The sequence below is a fragment of the Urtica dioica genome, chromosome 12, assembly GCF_054948205.1.
Source record: "Urtica dioica subsp. dioica isolate 48M chromosome 12, U.dioica_male_clone48M_v1_H2, whole genome shotgun sequence".
NCBI lineage: Eukaryota > Viridiplantae > Streptophyta > Magnoliopsida > Rosales > Urticaceae > Urtica > Urtica dioica.
This window is the reverse complement of record NC_142767.1, coordinates 9,506,564-9,523,497: the sequence shown is the minus strand read 5'-3', so window position 1 is coordinate 9,523,497 and position 16,934 is coordinate 9,506,564.

The following is a 16,934-nucleotide window of genomic DNA, read 5'->3' as shown; positions in this document are numbered from 1 at the left end:
TCCCCTCGCAGCACGTCTCTCTTTCTTTCCTCGGCACCTCGAGCAACCACGAAAGTTTCTATCACTAAATCACTCGAAAAGAAGGAATCAGTGAGTGGGCACTTTTAAACACTACGACTTAAGAACAAGTCTCGAAGTCGCAGAGCTAAACACTAGGTCGAGTGAAGACCTAGGTGCCAAGACAAGAAAAATCGAAAATAAACTAGAGAGAGAGAGAAGAGGGGCGGGAACCACAAGTTCTAGAGAGAGAAGCTCTCAATCTCTAACTTATGTGGAATGAGAAAAATGAGAAGAATGAGGTTCCTATTTATAGGAGAGGTCGTACCTTCAATAAGGTAGTTTCCTCTTCTATAGAATATCACATATTCATGAGCCAATTTCCTATTTTCCTCTATGATGCACTCGGCCAAGGTGGGCTTCATTAAGCCTTGGATTTGTTTACTTTTTTGTTCCTTGCCTTGCATCTTACTTGTGTTGGGCGCCTACCTCTTATTTCCCTTAGAGGAAATTTGTTTCCTCTTTTTCTTTTGGCAAGTATCTTCATACATTTATGCACAAAATATTCTCTCTTGTTTCTTGGGTATTTGGGCGCCTATGACTTATCTAGAAAGGCCTTCTAGAAGCTTTTCCACTTGTTCATGACAACATGAAAAAGGCCCATTAAGAATTTTCAATAAAATTCTTATGAAATGAAATTAATTCACGAGGCCCAATAATCAAGTTATGGCCGAGTGACATTAAGTCATCAAATGAACTTGTCAAAAAATTTATTGACATTCATTTCATCATATGTCTCAAAAGACAAAATTACCCTTTTGACAATTTGCGTTCTTGTTTTGACTTAGCTTCCAGTTTAACTATTCCTATCGATGTGATTTGTGACAGTGACCTCATGGACCCAAATGAACAAAGCTTGAGCTAAACACTTGGACTCAAAAGTTCACAAACCTTTTCCAAGTTTAGCTTAATGCCAACTGACTCCACTAAAGAGCTGACACTGAAAATCTCTCGGTTCAAATGAATTTATTTTCTACTCAAGAATTCGACCTAATTATGATGAGCGGATCCACTGAATATTATCTATGTTTACCCTTCATGAATGTCATCAGCTAGTCGGGATTTACTAAATTACCATTTTACCCTTCTAACTGTTATTTCCTCAACTCCTTTGTCGCTTGTGAATAAGTTAGAAACAATGTATTGACGAGGAGCTAACAAGTCACATTGTTTCATCCAAAAGAGTCAGGACTCAATTTGGACACTGGCCAGTTCATTTATTCACACTCCAAGGAACAAAGCATGAGGTGACATACATTGCATTTCAGCAATCTTGTACATGAATTCCATATCTATGAGAACTTCACAAAGTTACTCATGACAGACTCACAACTTAGTACTTCACCAATAGGCCTTGTTCGGAATCACATAGTGAGTCCGAACTTTGACTTTCTCAAATGAGAATACTAAGGTGTGAAATGGCATGTCTCATTATGAATTGCATCATGCTTACCTTAATCCTGAATTGCATCATTGCATTCCGAACAAGGCCTATTGGTGAAGTACTAAGTTGTGAGTCTGTCATGAGTAACTTTGTGAAGTTCTCATAGATATGGAATTCATGTACAAGATTGCTGAAATGCAATGTATGTCACATCATGCTTTGTTCCTTGGAGTGTGAATAAATGAACTGGCCAGTGTCCAAATTGAGTCCTGACTCTTTTGGATGAAACAATGTGACTTGTTAGCTCCTCGTCAATACATTGTTTCTAACTTATTCACAAGCGACAAAGGAGTTGAGGAAATAACAGCTAGAAGGGTAAAATGGTAATTTAGTAAATCCCGACTAGCTGATGACATTCATGAAGGGTAAACATAGATAATATTCAGTGGATCCGCTCATCATAATTAGGTCGAATTCTTGAGTAGAAAATAAATTCATTTGAACCGAGAGATTTTCAGTGTCAGCTCTTTAGTGGAGTCAGTTGGCATTAAGCTAAACTTGGAAAAGGTTTGTGAACTTTTGAGTCCAAGTGTTTAGCTCAAGCTTTGTTCATTTGGGTCCATGAGGTCACTGTCACGAATCACATCGATAGGAATAGTTAAACTGGAAGCTAAGTCAAAACAAGAACGAAAATAGTTAAAAGGGTATTTTTGTCTTTTGAGACAAAGGATGAAATGAATGTCAATAAATTTTTGACAAGGTCATTTTATGACATGTTTCACTCGGCCATGACTTGATCATTGGACCTTGTGAATTAATTTCATTTCAGAAGAATTTTATTGAAAATTCTTAATGGGCTTTTCTTATGTTGTTATGAACAAATGAAGAAAAATCTAGAAGGCTTCTAGAAAGTCTTACACGCCCAAACCCAAGAGAAGAGAGACCAATTTTGTGCATTAATGTATCAAGATACATGCCAAAAGAAAAAGAGGAAATGAATTTCCTATGTTGGGTAAGAGGGAATTCGGCCAAGAGAGTGCCAAGCAAGGAATGGAACAAAAAGGGAAACAAATCCAAGGGCTTCTAGAAGCCTATTTGGCCGAGTGACTCTAAGGGAAGGAGAGCAATATTTGCTCATGAATATGTGATATTTAATGAAAGAGGAAACTACCTTATTGAAGGTAAAACCTCCTCTATAAATAGAGGCCTCATTCCCTTCATTCCATTCATTCAACATAAGTTAGAGATTGAGAGACTCTCTCTCTAGACATTGTTGGCCGCCCCTCTTCTCTCTCTTTCTAGTTTCTATTTTCGATTTTTCTTGTCTTGGCACCTAGGTCCTCACTCGACCTAGTCTTTAGCTCTGCGACTTTGAGACTCGTTCTTAAGTCGTGGCGTTTAAAAGTGCCCACTCACTGATTCCTTCTTTTCGAGTGATTTAGTGATAGAAACTTTCGTGGTTGCTCGAGGTGCCGATGAAAGAAAGAGAGACGTGCTGTGAGGGGAGACGAGCGTTGCAAACTTTCCACAAGCTTCTTCAAAGTTCAAGCTTCAAGAAAGGTTAGTAAACTTCTAGTTCATATTGGTTTTTAATTACATGTACTTGCACTTGTCTAGGTTAGTAAAAACTGTTTTACTTGTAAAAGAAAATTTTTAAAATTCCGCCGCTTACCGAAGCGTTAATTATTTTCTTAAACCCTAGATTGATTCCAACAAATGGTATCAGAGCTATGGTCAAAGATTAGCATGTACATGTTTTTAAAATTATGAGCTTGAAAATCGTTTTCGAAAGTTTACTAATTTTGTGACAAGTTAGAATTGTAATCTTAGATTTTTTTTAATTTAATGCTCTTGTCTTTAAATTAAAAAGCATGTTGATTTTCTATGAGTTTGGGATGTTTTTAAAACACATTAGAATCAGTTCTAAAATTTTTTAATTTTTTATATTGAAAAACGTGTTTTAAAGGTTTGAGAAATTTCGGTAAATTTTGTGACTAGTTACTTTGTCTTTCTAGTTTCTTTTATTTACCGTATTCGTTTTATGCTTGTTGTTATCTCTTTTATTCTATGTTATTACCCTGCTAATAAAACACAAATAAAAGCTTTAAACAACATCTTAAAACGTTCCGTTACACTTGATTCTTTTTCGCACCTAAGTAGGACCAAGCTTTAACTTATTTCTTTTTCTTCGAGCTGGAGTAAACCCGCATTAAAAGTGGCATAACTCTCTGCTCAGAAATTGAAATTTAATGATTCTTGAATCAAATTAAAGCTCTGTCTGTCCTCTGTCCAATGCCACCGGTTTCGGCTGAAAAGGACATCGGAGCCGCCAGATATGGCGATTTTACTCCGAGGTGCGCGGCTGTCTGAAACTCCAGTTTTTTAGAAATCCGGATTTCAAACCCCACTACCATGAGTTATAGAACTCAAATGAGAAAATTTTCTTGAGCAAAAATGTTTTTCATATGATTATAAACATGATGTGTAAGATTAAAATGTTTTGTTTTTTGAAAGTTTAATTGAAATTGAATCTTTAGAAAACTAGTTTGAATTTTGAAAAACCGTTTTCACTTTCAAACTTGAAAATATTTTGTCATCCAAATCAAATAAATTTTCAAAATGTTTTCAAAACTATATCTATATCACATATGTTCAAAATCTATATGCTCTTGAAAATTTGAGTGGGAGGTCTCCTTGTAGACAAGCCGAAAAATAAAAAGATGTGTAATCTCAAACTTTCAAGTGTTCGAGTGAGTTGAAGTTCACACTTTCCTCACGCACTTTCCCGAAATAGAAAATAGGAAAAGATCGAGTATGTACCTTGTGCCTTTATGCACTAATACTGCTCTGAACATGTCGATCTAGGATTCTCTTCTAGTTGTCCGCTCTGTCGCTCTCTAACTAGGAAATCTGTTTCCGAAATTATAAGAGTCGATGAACCAACTCCAAAAACTAAGTGGGAGGGTTATACTTGTTGTTTGTAACCCACGATCCCCAACACTAATGAAAGATGCAATAACGTGGGACTAAGAGCCGCTCTTGCGACCCTCACTTAAATGTGAGTACTCCAAGGCGTTATTGCTTCGATCATTGCTCAATGAGCTACGTCCGAGAGTGATGCAATGATGGCAAGGCCTCCCCTTGGGGGATTGTTTTTCAAAGCTGATCTTTTGGACTAAGTGGTTGGTTGCACAGTTAGGCTCAATCCCTAGTATCCTCCCTTGAGGCTCTGCGAAAGGATGTGAGTGATTAAACCAATTTACAAGGTGGCTAGTCAAAATAGATGTATTGACATCTTGGCTTAGCATTAATGATGTGTCATTTACTTATAAATGGAGATTTTTTGCGGCCTTCTCTTGAGGGAGTAAATTATCGTTTGGTTTATAACACCTTTGGTTTTTACAAAAGTCTTAATAAAAATTAAATCCTAAACCAAAGACTAATCATAAACTTGTTTCAACTTTTATAGGCAATATGTCTCTCAACCCTCTCTCTACAATTCTTTCCTCGAATAAACTCGAAGGCGACAATTACTTCGACTGGAAACGTAACCTCGACATAGTCCTTACTGTCGACAAGCACAAATGGGTTCTCACCACCCCCTGTCCTCAAACGAATGATTCGACGCAAGAGGAGAAAGACGTCCTGCCGGCCTGGCTTCGATCCGATGAGATTGCGAGATGCTATATTTTGGCATCGATGAACAATGTGTTGCAACAACAACATCGTGATTATGAAACTACCACCGATATGCTCTACAATCTCCATGAGATGTTTGGAGGGCAAGGACGTCAAGCTAGGCAACAAGCGGTCCGACAATTCATGAACTGTCGTATGAAGGCTGGAACTCCCGTTAGAGATCATATGATGCTGATCATTAGCTATCTCAACGAGATGGAGATTCTTGGATCTGAGATTGATGGGGAGACTAAAATAGATATGATCTTGGAAACTCTCCCCGAAACCTTTGATACCTTCAAGTTGAATTATTCCATGAACAAGCTAGAGTACACTGTTACCGAGCTCATGAAGGAACTTCAAACCGCTGAGGCACTCACTAAGAAAAATAGGGCTCAAGGAGAAGTACATGCTACTGCCTCCACCTCTGGATCTAAGAAGAGACCTCGCAACGCCGAGAAGAAGAACCAACCTAAGGTTCACACGAAGAAGAAGGCGCCAAAGGCTCCAAAGGTGGACAAGTCTAACGACAAGTGCCACCACTGCAACGAGCCTGGTCATTGGCGTAGGAACTGTCCTGCCTACCTCAAAACCAAAGCAAAAGGTATTGTACTTGTTACTGAAGCCTGTTTAGTAGCTGATAATGTATCATCGTGGATTGTTGACTCCGCTGCTACTAACCATATTTGCTGCTCCTTGACTGGTTTTAGGAAAAGCAAAAGCTTAGAGGATGGCGACTTCTGCTTCAAGTGGGGTGATGAGAGCGTGGTGTCTGCGAAGGCTGTGGGATCCGTGACGCTATCTTTTGAAGATCGAACTTTAAATTTGAATAATGTTTATTATGTTCCTTCCTTTGTAAAAACCTAGTATCTGTAACTCAACTTTTCGAGCAAGATTATTATTTAAAGTTTATAAAGAATGGAATTCGTATTTCTTTTTCTAATTCTTTCGTCACTGATGCATGTATGAAGAATGGTCTTTTTTACATCTATCCCACTCAACCTTCTCTTTTAGACACCGAAATAGATAACGATCTAATTAGGGAGCCAAAGAGGATCAAACTTTCTGAATCCTCCGATCTAACAAAATCAACATACCTCTGGCACTTAAGACTTGGTCATATCAGTCTAGATAGGATTAAGAGACTTGTGAGGGATGGTCCACTCCAAGCCTCTGCAATAGGCTCACTACCTACTTGTGAATCCTGCATAGAAGGAAAAATGACTAAGCGACCTTTCTCCGATAAGGGTCGAAGAGCCACTGAGTTGCTGGAACTAATACATTCTGATGTATGTGGTCCGCTCAACCAACAGGCACGTGGAGGATACGAATACTTCGTTACCTTCACTGATGATTACTCAAGATATGGGTTTGTCTATTTTCTTAAACACAAATCCGAGACCTTTAACGTATTTAAGGTCTTTAGGGCTTTAGTGGAAAAGCAAACTGGCAAAGTGATCAAAACCCTTCGATCTGATCGAGGTGGTGAGTATATGTCTGGAGAGTTCGATGACTTTCTTAAAGAAGAAGGTATCGCTTCTCAGCTTACCGCACCTGGCACACCTCAACAAAACGGAGTGTCAGAGAGAAGAAACCGAACTCTTATGGAGATGGTTAGATCAATGATGAGTTACTCATCACTCTCGCTTTCCTTTTGGGGATATGCCCTCGAAACAGCCGCCTACATTCTGAACCAAGTTCCGTCTAAAACGGTTCCTGGTACTCCTTATGAGAGATGGACTGGCCGCAAAGTGAATCTTGGCCGCATCCGAATTTGGGGTTGCCCTGCACACGTGCTGAGGCAAAAGACTAGCAAGTTGGCTAGTAGGTCAGAATTGTGCCTGTTTGTAGGATATCCGAAGGAAACCAAAGGTTTTACTTTCTATAGTCCCGAGGACGATAAGACTTTCGTTAGCACGAATGCTCGTTTCCTTGAGGATGACTTTATGAAGGATGCGAAACCTAGAAGCAAAATTGTGCTTGAAGAAAAGTTGGGTGAGGAAGCTTCTACCTCATCTGTAAGAACTGTTCTTACCCCAACTGAAACACAACCTAACTCATCAGAATCTCGTCAAGTAGTACTTAGACGTAGTGGGAGGGCTACTCAAAAGCCTGACAGGTACATGTCTTATGGAGACTCTCTTGTAGCCGTCTCGGACATGGATGACCCTGTTTCCTATAGCCAAGCGATGGCTTGTTCTGAATCAAACCTTTGGCTTGACGCCATGAAAGTTGAAATGCACTCGATGTATGTCAACAAAGTCTGGAAACTTGTAGACCTTCCTGAAGGGATTAAACCCGTAGGGTGTAAGTGGATATACAAGAAGAAAAGGGGTCCTGATGGGAACGTCGAGACGTTCAAAGCACGACTTGTGGCAAAGGGTTATACCCAACAAGAAGGGATTGACTATGAAGAAACCTTCTCGCCAGTCGCAATGCTTAAATCCATCCGCATACTCCTATCCATAGCTGCAGCTCTCGACTATGAGATCTGGCAAATGGATGTCAAGACAGCCTTTCTGAATGGCAATCTTGACGAGCGCATTTACATGGCTCAACCAGACGGTTTCGTGGATAAAGGTCAAGAGACCAAGGTTTGTGAGTTGCTTAAATCCATTTATGGACTAAAGCAAGCATCTAGGTCATGGAATATTAGATGAAACTGTAAAGAGCTTCGGCTTTGAACAGTCAATAGATGAGCCTTGTGTTTACAAGTTAATACACGAAGGCAAAGTTGTGTTTCTGGTACTATATGTCGATGATATACTACTCATTGGTAATGACGTGGGTAAGTTATCTGAGGTTAAGGTCTGGCTAGCAAAGAAATTCGATATGAAAGATCTAGGAGAAGCCGCGTACATTCTGGGAATCCAAATCTTTCGAGATAGGAAAAACCGGACCCTGTCGCTCTCTCAAGCATCTTATATTGATAAGGTGATGGATCGCTTCTCGATGCAAGACTGCAAGAGGGGTCAAACACCCTTTAGGCATGGAGTTTCACTCTCTAAGGACCAGTCTCCCAAGACTGCACAAGAGATTGAAGACATGAGGAAGATTCCTTACGCCTCTGCCGTAGGAAGCCTCATGTATGCTATGCTTTGCACTAGACCTGATATATGTTTCGCCGTTGGCGTAGTTAGCCGTTTCCAATCCAACCCTGGACCCGAGCACTGGATTGCTGTTAAGCATGTTCTCAAGTATCTTCGAAGAACTAGGAACTTGATGCTTACATACTCAGGTACTGACCTGACTATGACGGGATATACCGATTCCGATTTTCAAGCGGATAAGGATTCCAGGAAATCCACATCAGGATCTGTGTTCATCCTTAATGGTGGAGCTGTTGTGTGGAGAAGTATTAAGCAATCTTGCATTGCTGACTCCACAATGGAAGCAGAATATGTGGCTGCTTGTGAAGCATCCAAAGAGGCTGTATGGCTTAGAAAGTTCCTTAAGTATTTGGAAATTGTTCCAAACATCGACGAGCCCATGACCCTTTATTGTGATAATAGTGGGGCTGTCGCTAACTCAAAGGAACCTAGAAGCCATAAGCGCTCTAAGCATATTGAGAGGAAATACCATTTGATTCGAGAGATCGTTCAGCGCGGAGACGTGGAAGTGAAGAAGATCTCAACGGTGGACAACCTAGCAGATCCATTCACCAAGGCCCTAGCGAACAAGGTCTTCGACCAACATCGTGAGAGATTAGGCATGAAAGACTACACACATCTTCTTTGAGTCAAGTGGGAGTTTGTTGTCAATGGTGCCCACAAGAAGAGTTGTAATCTTTATTTTGAACATTTGATGTAATAAAGTCTCATGAAGACTCTTGCTTGTAATTGCCTAATCATTCATTAATAAAGTTGAAACGTTCATTCAATCTTCCTTGTCTGAAGCTTTATGATAAAACCATAGTCTTTTAGTCCATAAACAAACTAAACAACTTACGAAGAGACAAATGTAGATTTGCATGAACAAACTCTTCGTAGTTTGCTTAAAACGATATATTCGCAATCTTAGGGTCAAAGGACTATTGACCTCAGTATGATTGTTAGAAGAATCTATGATGTCTGGTTATGAGGCATTGAGAGTTGGGGACTCTATAGTTCTTCTAGGTATCTTCCGAAGCTACTGAATTGACCAGTGCACTTCTAGAGACAATATAAGAACAAACCATTTAACCTCTTATGTCTCGAAGTCACTATGTATGAATTGCATCATGCTTACCTTAATCCTGAAATGAGACATGCCATTTCACACCTTAGTATTCTCATTTGAGAAAGTCAAAGTTCGGACTCACTATGTGATTCCGAACAAGGCCTATTGGTGAAGTACTAAGTTGTGAGTCTGTCATGAGTAACTTTGTGAAGTTCTCATAGATATGGAATTCATGTACAAGATTGCTGAAATGCAATGTATGTCACCTCATGCTTTGTTCCTTGGAGTGTGAATAAATGAACTGGCCAGTGTCCAAATTGAGTCCTGACTCTTTTGGATGAAACAATGTGACTTGTTAGCTCCTCGTCAATACATTGTTTCTAACTTATTCACAAGCGACAAAGGAGTTGAGGAAATAACAGCTAGAAGGGTAAAATGGTAATTTAGTAAATCCCGACTAGCTGATGACATTCATGAAGGGTAAACATAGATAATATTCAGTGGATCCGCTCATCATAATTAGGTCGAATTCTTGAGTAGAAAATAAATTCATTTGAACCGAGAGATTTTCAGTGTCAGCTCTTTAGTGGAGTCAGTTGGCATTAAGCTAAACTTGGAAAAGGTTTGTGAACTTTTGAGTCCAAGTGTTTAGCTCAAGCTTTGTTCATTTGGGTCCATGAGGTCACTGTCACGAATCACATCGATAGGAATAGTTAAACTGGAAGCTAAGCCAAAACAAGAACGAAAATAGTTAAAAGGGTATTTTTGTCTTTTGAGACAAAGGATGAAATGAATGTCAATAAATTTTTGACAAGGTCATTTTATGACATGTTTCACTCGGCCATGACTTGATCATTGGACCTTGTGAATTAATTTCATTTCAGAAGAATTTTATTGAAAATTCTTAATGGGCTTTTCTTATGTTGTTATGAACAAATGAAGAAAAATCTAGAAGGCTTCTAGAAAGTCTTACACGCCCAAACCCAAGAGAAGAGAGACCAATTTTGTGCATTAATGTATCAAGATACATGCCAAAAGAAAAAGAGGAAATGAATTTCCTATGTTGGGTAAGAGGGAATTCGGCCAAGAGAGTGCCAAGCAAGGAATGGAACAAAAAGGGAAACAAATCCAAGGGCTTCTAGAAGCCTATTTGGCCGAGTGACTCTAAGGGAAGGAGAGCAATATTTGCTCATGAATATGTGATATTTAATGAAAGAGGAAACTACCTTATTGAAGGTAAAACCTCCTCTATAAATAGAGTGTTGGAATCGATCTAGGGTTTAAGAAAAAGTTTAACGCTTCGTTAAGCGGCGGAATTTTAAAAATTTTCTTTTTAAGTAAAACTAGTTTTTACTAACCTAGACAAGAGCATATGCATGTAAATAAAAACTAATATGAGCTATAAAAGTTACTAACCTTTCTTGAAGCTTGAACGTTGATGAGCCTTTGGAAGGTTGGCAACGTTCGTCTCCCCTCGCAGCACATCTCTCTTTTCTTTCCTCGGCACCTCGAGCAACCACGAAAGTTTCTATCACTAAATCACTCGAAAAGAAGGAATCAGTGAGTGGGCACTTTTAAACACTACGACTTAAGAACGAGTCTCAAAGTCGCAGAGCTAAAGACTAGGTCGAGTGAGGACCTAGGTGCCAAGACAAGAAATAATCGAAAATAAACTAGAGAGAGAGAGAAGAGGACTTCGGCCAAGTTCTAGAGAGAGAGTCTCTCAAATCTCTTAAACTTGGATGAATGAATTGTGAGGAAATGAGGCTCCTATTTATAGGAGAGGTCTCACCTTCAATAAGGTAGTTTCCTCTTCTATAGAATATCACATATTCATGAGCAAAATAACCCTTATTTCCCATTCCTCTTAGGCGCCCAAGGCAGCCTTCTAGAAGGCTAGGATTTGTTTCCTTTTTTGTTCCTTGGCTTGCCTATTAGTCTCTTGGCCGAAATTCCCCATGCTTGTGTGGGAAATTTGTTTCCTCTTTTTCTTTTGGCAAGTATCTAAATACATTTATGCACAAAATAAACTCTCTTTCCTTAGGTATGTTGGGCGCCCAACATGTCTCTAGAGGGAGCTTCTAGAAGCTTCTTCATTTATTCATGAGAACATGAAAAAGGCCCATTAAGAATTTTCAATAAAATTCTTATGAAATGAAATTAATTCACAAGGCCCAATGATCAAGTCATGGCCGAGTGAAACATGTCACAAAATGACCTTGTCAAAAAATTTATTGACATTCATTTCATCCTTTGTCTCAAAAGACAAAAATACCCTTTTAACTATTTTCGTTCTTGTTTTGGCTTAGCTTCCAGTTTAACTATTCCTATCGATGTGATTCGTGACAGTGACCTCATGGACCCAAATGAACAAAGCTTTAGCTAAACACTTGGACTCAAAAGTTCACAAACCTTTTCCAAGTTTAGCTTAATGCCAACTGACTCCACTAAAGAGCTGACACTGAAAATCTCTCGGTTCAAATGAATTTATTTTCTACTCAAGAATTCGACCTAATTATGATGAGCGGATCCACTGAATATTATCTATGTTTACCCTTCATGAATGTCATCAGCTAGTCGGGATTTACTAAATTACCATTTTACCCTTCTAGCTGTTATTTCCTCAACTCCTTTGTCGCTTGTGAATAAGTTAGAAACAATGTATTGACGAGGAGCTAACAAGTCACATTGTTTCATCCAAAAGAGTCAGGACTCAATTTGGACACTGGCCAGTTCATTTATTCACACTCCAAGGAACAAAGCATGAGGTGACATACATTGCATTTCAGCAATCTTGTACATGAATTCCATATCTATGAGAACTTCACAAAGTTACTCATGACAGACTCACAACTTAGTACTTCACCAATAGGCCTTGTTCGGAATCACATAGTGAGTCCGAACTTTGACTTTCTCAAATGAGAATACTAAGGTGTGAAATGGCATGTCTCATTTCAGGATTAAGGTAAGCATGATGCAATTCATACATAGTGACTTCGAGACATAAGAGGTTAAATGGTTTGTTCTTATCTTGTCTCTAGAAGTGCACTGGTCAATTCAGTATCTTCGGAAGATACCTAGAAGAACTATAGAGTCCCAAACTCTCAATGCCTCATAACCAGACATCATAGATTCTTCTAACAATCATACTGAGGTCAATAGTCCTTTGACCCTAAGATTGCGAATATATCGTTTTAAGCAAACTACAAAGAGTTTGTTCATGCAAATCTACATTTGTCTCTTCGTAAGTTGTTAAGTTTGTTTATGGACTAAAAGACTATGGTTTTATCATAAAGCTTCAGACAAGGAAGATTGAATGAACGTTTCAACTTTATTAATGAATGAATAGGCAATTACAAGCAAGAGTCTTCATGAGACTTTATTACATCAAATGTTCAAAATAAAGACTACAACTCTTCTTGTGGGCACCATTGACAACAAACTCCCACTTGACTCAAAGAAGGTGTGTGTAGTCCTTCATGCCTAATCCCTCACGATGTTGGTCGAAGACCTTGTTCGCTAGGGCCTTGGTGAATGGATCTGCGAGGTTGTCCACCGTTGAGATCTTCTTCACTTCCACGTCTCTGCGCTGCACGATCTCTCGAATCAAATGGTATTTCCTCTCAATATGCTTAGAGCGCTTATGGCTTCTAGGTTCCTTTGAGTTAGCGACAGCCCCACTATTATCACAATAAAGGGTCATGGGCTCGTCGACGTTTGGAACAACTTCCAAATACTTAAGGAACTTTCTAAGCCATACAGCCTCTTTGGATGCTTCACAAGCAGCCACATATTCTGCCTCCATTGTGGAGTCAGCAATGCAAGATTGCTTAATACTCCTCCACACGACAGCTCCACCATTAAGGATGAACACAGATCCCGAAGTGGATTTCCTGGAATCCTTATCCGCTTGAAAATCGGAGTCGGTATATCCCGTCATAGTCAGGTCAGTACCTGAGTATGTAAGCATCAAGTTCCTAGTTCTTCGAAGATACTTAAGAACATGCTTAACAACAATCCAGTGCTCGGGTCCAGGGTTGGATTGGAAACGACTAACTACGCCAACGGCGAAACATATATCAGGTCGGGTGCAAAGCATAGCATACATGAGGCTTCCTACGGCAGAGGCGTAAGGAATTTTCCTCATGTCTTCAATCTCTTGTGCAGTCTTGGGAGACTGGTCCTTAGAGAGTGAAACTCCATGCCTAAAGGGTGTTTGACCCCTCTTGCAGTCTTGCATCGAGAAGCGATCCATCACCTTATCAATATAAGATGCTTGAGAGAGCGACAGGGTCCGGTTTTTCCTATCTCGAAAGATTTGGATTCCCAGAATGTACGCGGCTTCTCCTAGATCCTTCATATCGAATTGCTTTGCTAGCCAGACCTTAACCTCAGATAACTTACCCACGTCATTACCAATGAGCAGTATATCATCGACATATAGTACCAGAAACACAACTTTGCCTTCGTGTATTAACTTGTAAACACAAGGCTCATCTATTGACTGTTCAAAGCCGAAGCTCTTTACAGTTTCATCGAATCTAATATTCCATGACCTAGATGCTTGCTTTAGTCCATAAATGGATTTAAGCAACTCACAAACCTTGGTCTCTTGACCTTTATCCACGAAACCGTCTGGTTGAGCCATGTAAATGCGCTCGTCAAGATTGCCATTCAGAAAGGCTGTCTTGACATCCATTTGCCAGATCTCATAGTCGAGAGCTGCAGCTATGGATAGGAGTATGCGGATGGATTTAAGCATCGCGACTGGCGAGAAGGTTTCTTCATAGTCAATCCCTTCTTGTTGGGTATAACCCTTTGCCACAAGTCGTGCTTTGAACGTCTCGACGTTCCCATCAGGACCCTTTTTCTTCTTGTATATCCACTTACACCCTACGGGTTTAATCCCTTCAGGAAGGTCTACAAGTTTCCAGACTTTGTTGACATACATCGAGTGCATTTCAACTTTCATGGCGTCAAGCCAAAGGTTTGATTCAGAACAAGCCATCGCTTGGCTATAGGAAACAGGGTCATCCATGTCGGAGACGGCTACAAGAGAGTCTCCATAAGACATGTACCTGTCAGGCTTTTGAGTAGCCCTCCCACTACGTCTAAGTACTACTTGACGAGATTCTGATGAGTTAGGTTGTGTTTCAGTTGGGGTAAGAACAGTTCTTACAGATGAGGTAGAAGCTTCCTCACCCAACTTTTCTTCAAGCACAATTTTGCTTCTAGGTTTCGCATCCTTCATAAAGTCCTCCTCAAGGAAACGAGCATTCGTGCTAACGAAAGTCTTATCGTCCTCGGGACTATAGAAAATGAAACCTTTGGTTTCCTTTGGATATCCTACAAACAGGCACAATTCTGACCTACTAGCCAACTTGCTAGTCTTTTGCCTTAGCACATGTGCAGGGCAACCCCAAATTCGGATGTGGCCCAAACTTACTTTACGGCCAGTCCATCTTTCATAAGGAGTACCAGGAACCGTTTTAGACGGAACTTGGTTCAGAATGTAAGTGGCTGTTTCGAGGGCATATCCCCAAAAGGAAAGCGGGAGTGATGAGTAACTCATCATCGATCTAACCATCTCCATAAGAGTTCGGTTTCTTCTCTCTGACACTCCGTTTTGTTGAGGTGTGCCAGGTGCGGTAAGCTGAGAAGCAATACCTTCTTCTTTAAGAAAGTCGTCGAACTCTCCAGACATATACTCACCACCTCGATCAGATCGAAGGGTTTTGATCACTTTGCCAGTTTGCTTTTCCACTAAAGCCCTAAAGACCTTAAATACGTTAAAGGTCTCGGATTTGTGTTTGAGCAAATAGACAAACCCATATCGTGAGTAATCATCAGTGAAGGTAACGAAGTATTCGTATCCTCCACGCGCCTGTTGGCTGAGCGGACCACATACATCAGAATGTATTAGTTCCAGCAACTCAGTGGCTCTTCGACCTTTATCAGAGAAAGGTCGCTTAGTCATTTTTCCTTCTATGCAGGATTCACAAGTAGGCAGTGAACCTATTGCAGAGGCTTGGAGTGGACCATCCCTCACAAGTCTCTTAATCCTTTCTAGACTGATATGACCAAGTCTTAAGTGCCATAGATGTGTTGATTTTGTTAGATCGGAGGATTCAGAAAGTTTGATCCTCTTTGGCTCCCTAATTAGATCATTATCTATTTCGGTGTCTAAAAGAGAAGGTTGAGTGGGATAGATGTAGAAAAGAGCATTTTTCATACATGCGTCAGTGACAAAAGAATTATCAGGAAACGAAATACGAATTCCATTCTTAATGAACTTTAAACAATAATCTTGCTCACGAAGACGAGCAACGGATATTAAGTTCTTCCCAAAGGTAGGAACAAAATATACATTATTCAAGTTTAAAGTGCGGTCTTCAAAAGACAGCGTCACAGATCCCACAGCCTTTGCAGACACCAGGCTCCCATCACCCCATTTGAAACAGAACTCGCCTTCCTCTAAGCTTTTGGTTTTCTTGAAACCATTCAAAGAACAGCAAATATGGTTAGTAGCAGCGGAGTCAAGAATCCACGTTGATACATTATCAGCTACTAAGCATGCTTCGGTAACTAGTACAATACTATGTTCCTTTGCTTTGAGATGGGCGGGACAGTTCCTTTTGTCGGCCTTGTAAGGTCTCTTCACAGTTTCAGAGGCGGAGGCTTTTTGCTCAGTAGCATGTGCCTCTCCTTGATTCCTCTTTCTCTTAGTGAGACCTACAACAGTGTGAAGTTCCTCCATAAGCTTGGTAACAGTGTACTCTAGCTTGTTAATGGAGTAGTTCATCATGGAGGTATCAAGAGTTGCAGGGAGAGTTTCTAAGATCACATCTATGACATTCTTCCCATCAATCTCAGATCCTAGAATTTCCATTTTACTCAGATGACTAATGATCAATATCATAAAGTCTCCAACAGGAGTCCTAGCCTTCATGCGACAGTTCATAAACTGTCGGACTGCTTGTTGCCTTGTTTGACGCCTTTGCCCTCCAAACATCTCAAGGAGATTGTAGAGCATGTCAGCGGCAGTCTCGATGTCACGATGTTGATCTTTCAGCATATTGTTCATAGATGCCATCATATAGCACCTCACAATCTCATCGGATCGAAGCCAGGCCGCTAAGGCGTCATTGTCCTCTTGAGTTGAATCATCATTCGTCAGAGGAGGACACGGGGTGGTGAGTACCCATTTGTGCTTGTTAACGGTAGGTATTATGTCGAGGTTACGTTTCGATTCTACGTAGTTTTCGTTTTCGAGTTTGATCGAGGAAAGAAAGATAGAGAGATGGTTGAGAGACATATTGCCTATGTAAGTTGAAACAAGTTTATGATTAGTCTTTGGTTTAGGATTTAAGTTTCATTAAGACTTTTGTAAAATCCAAAGGTGTTATGAATGAAATGACACTTTACTCCTTCGAGGGAAGGCCGCAACGAGTCTCCTTTCATAAGTAAATGACTCATCATTAATGCATAGCCAAGATGTCAATACATCAATTTTGACTAGCCACCTTGTAAATTGGTTTGATCACTCACATCCTTTCGCAGGGCCTCGAGGGAGGATTACTAGGGATTGAGTCTAAGTGTGTAACCAACCACTTAGTCCAAAAGATTGACTTTGAAAAACAATCCGCCGAGGGGAGGT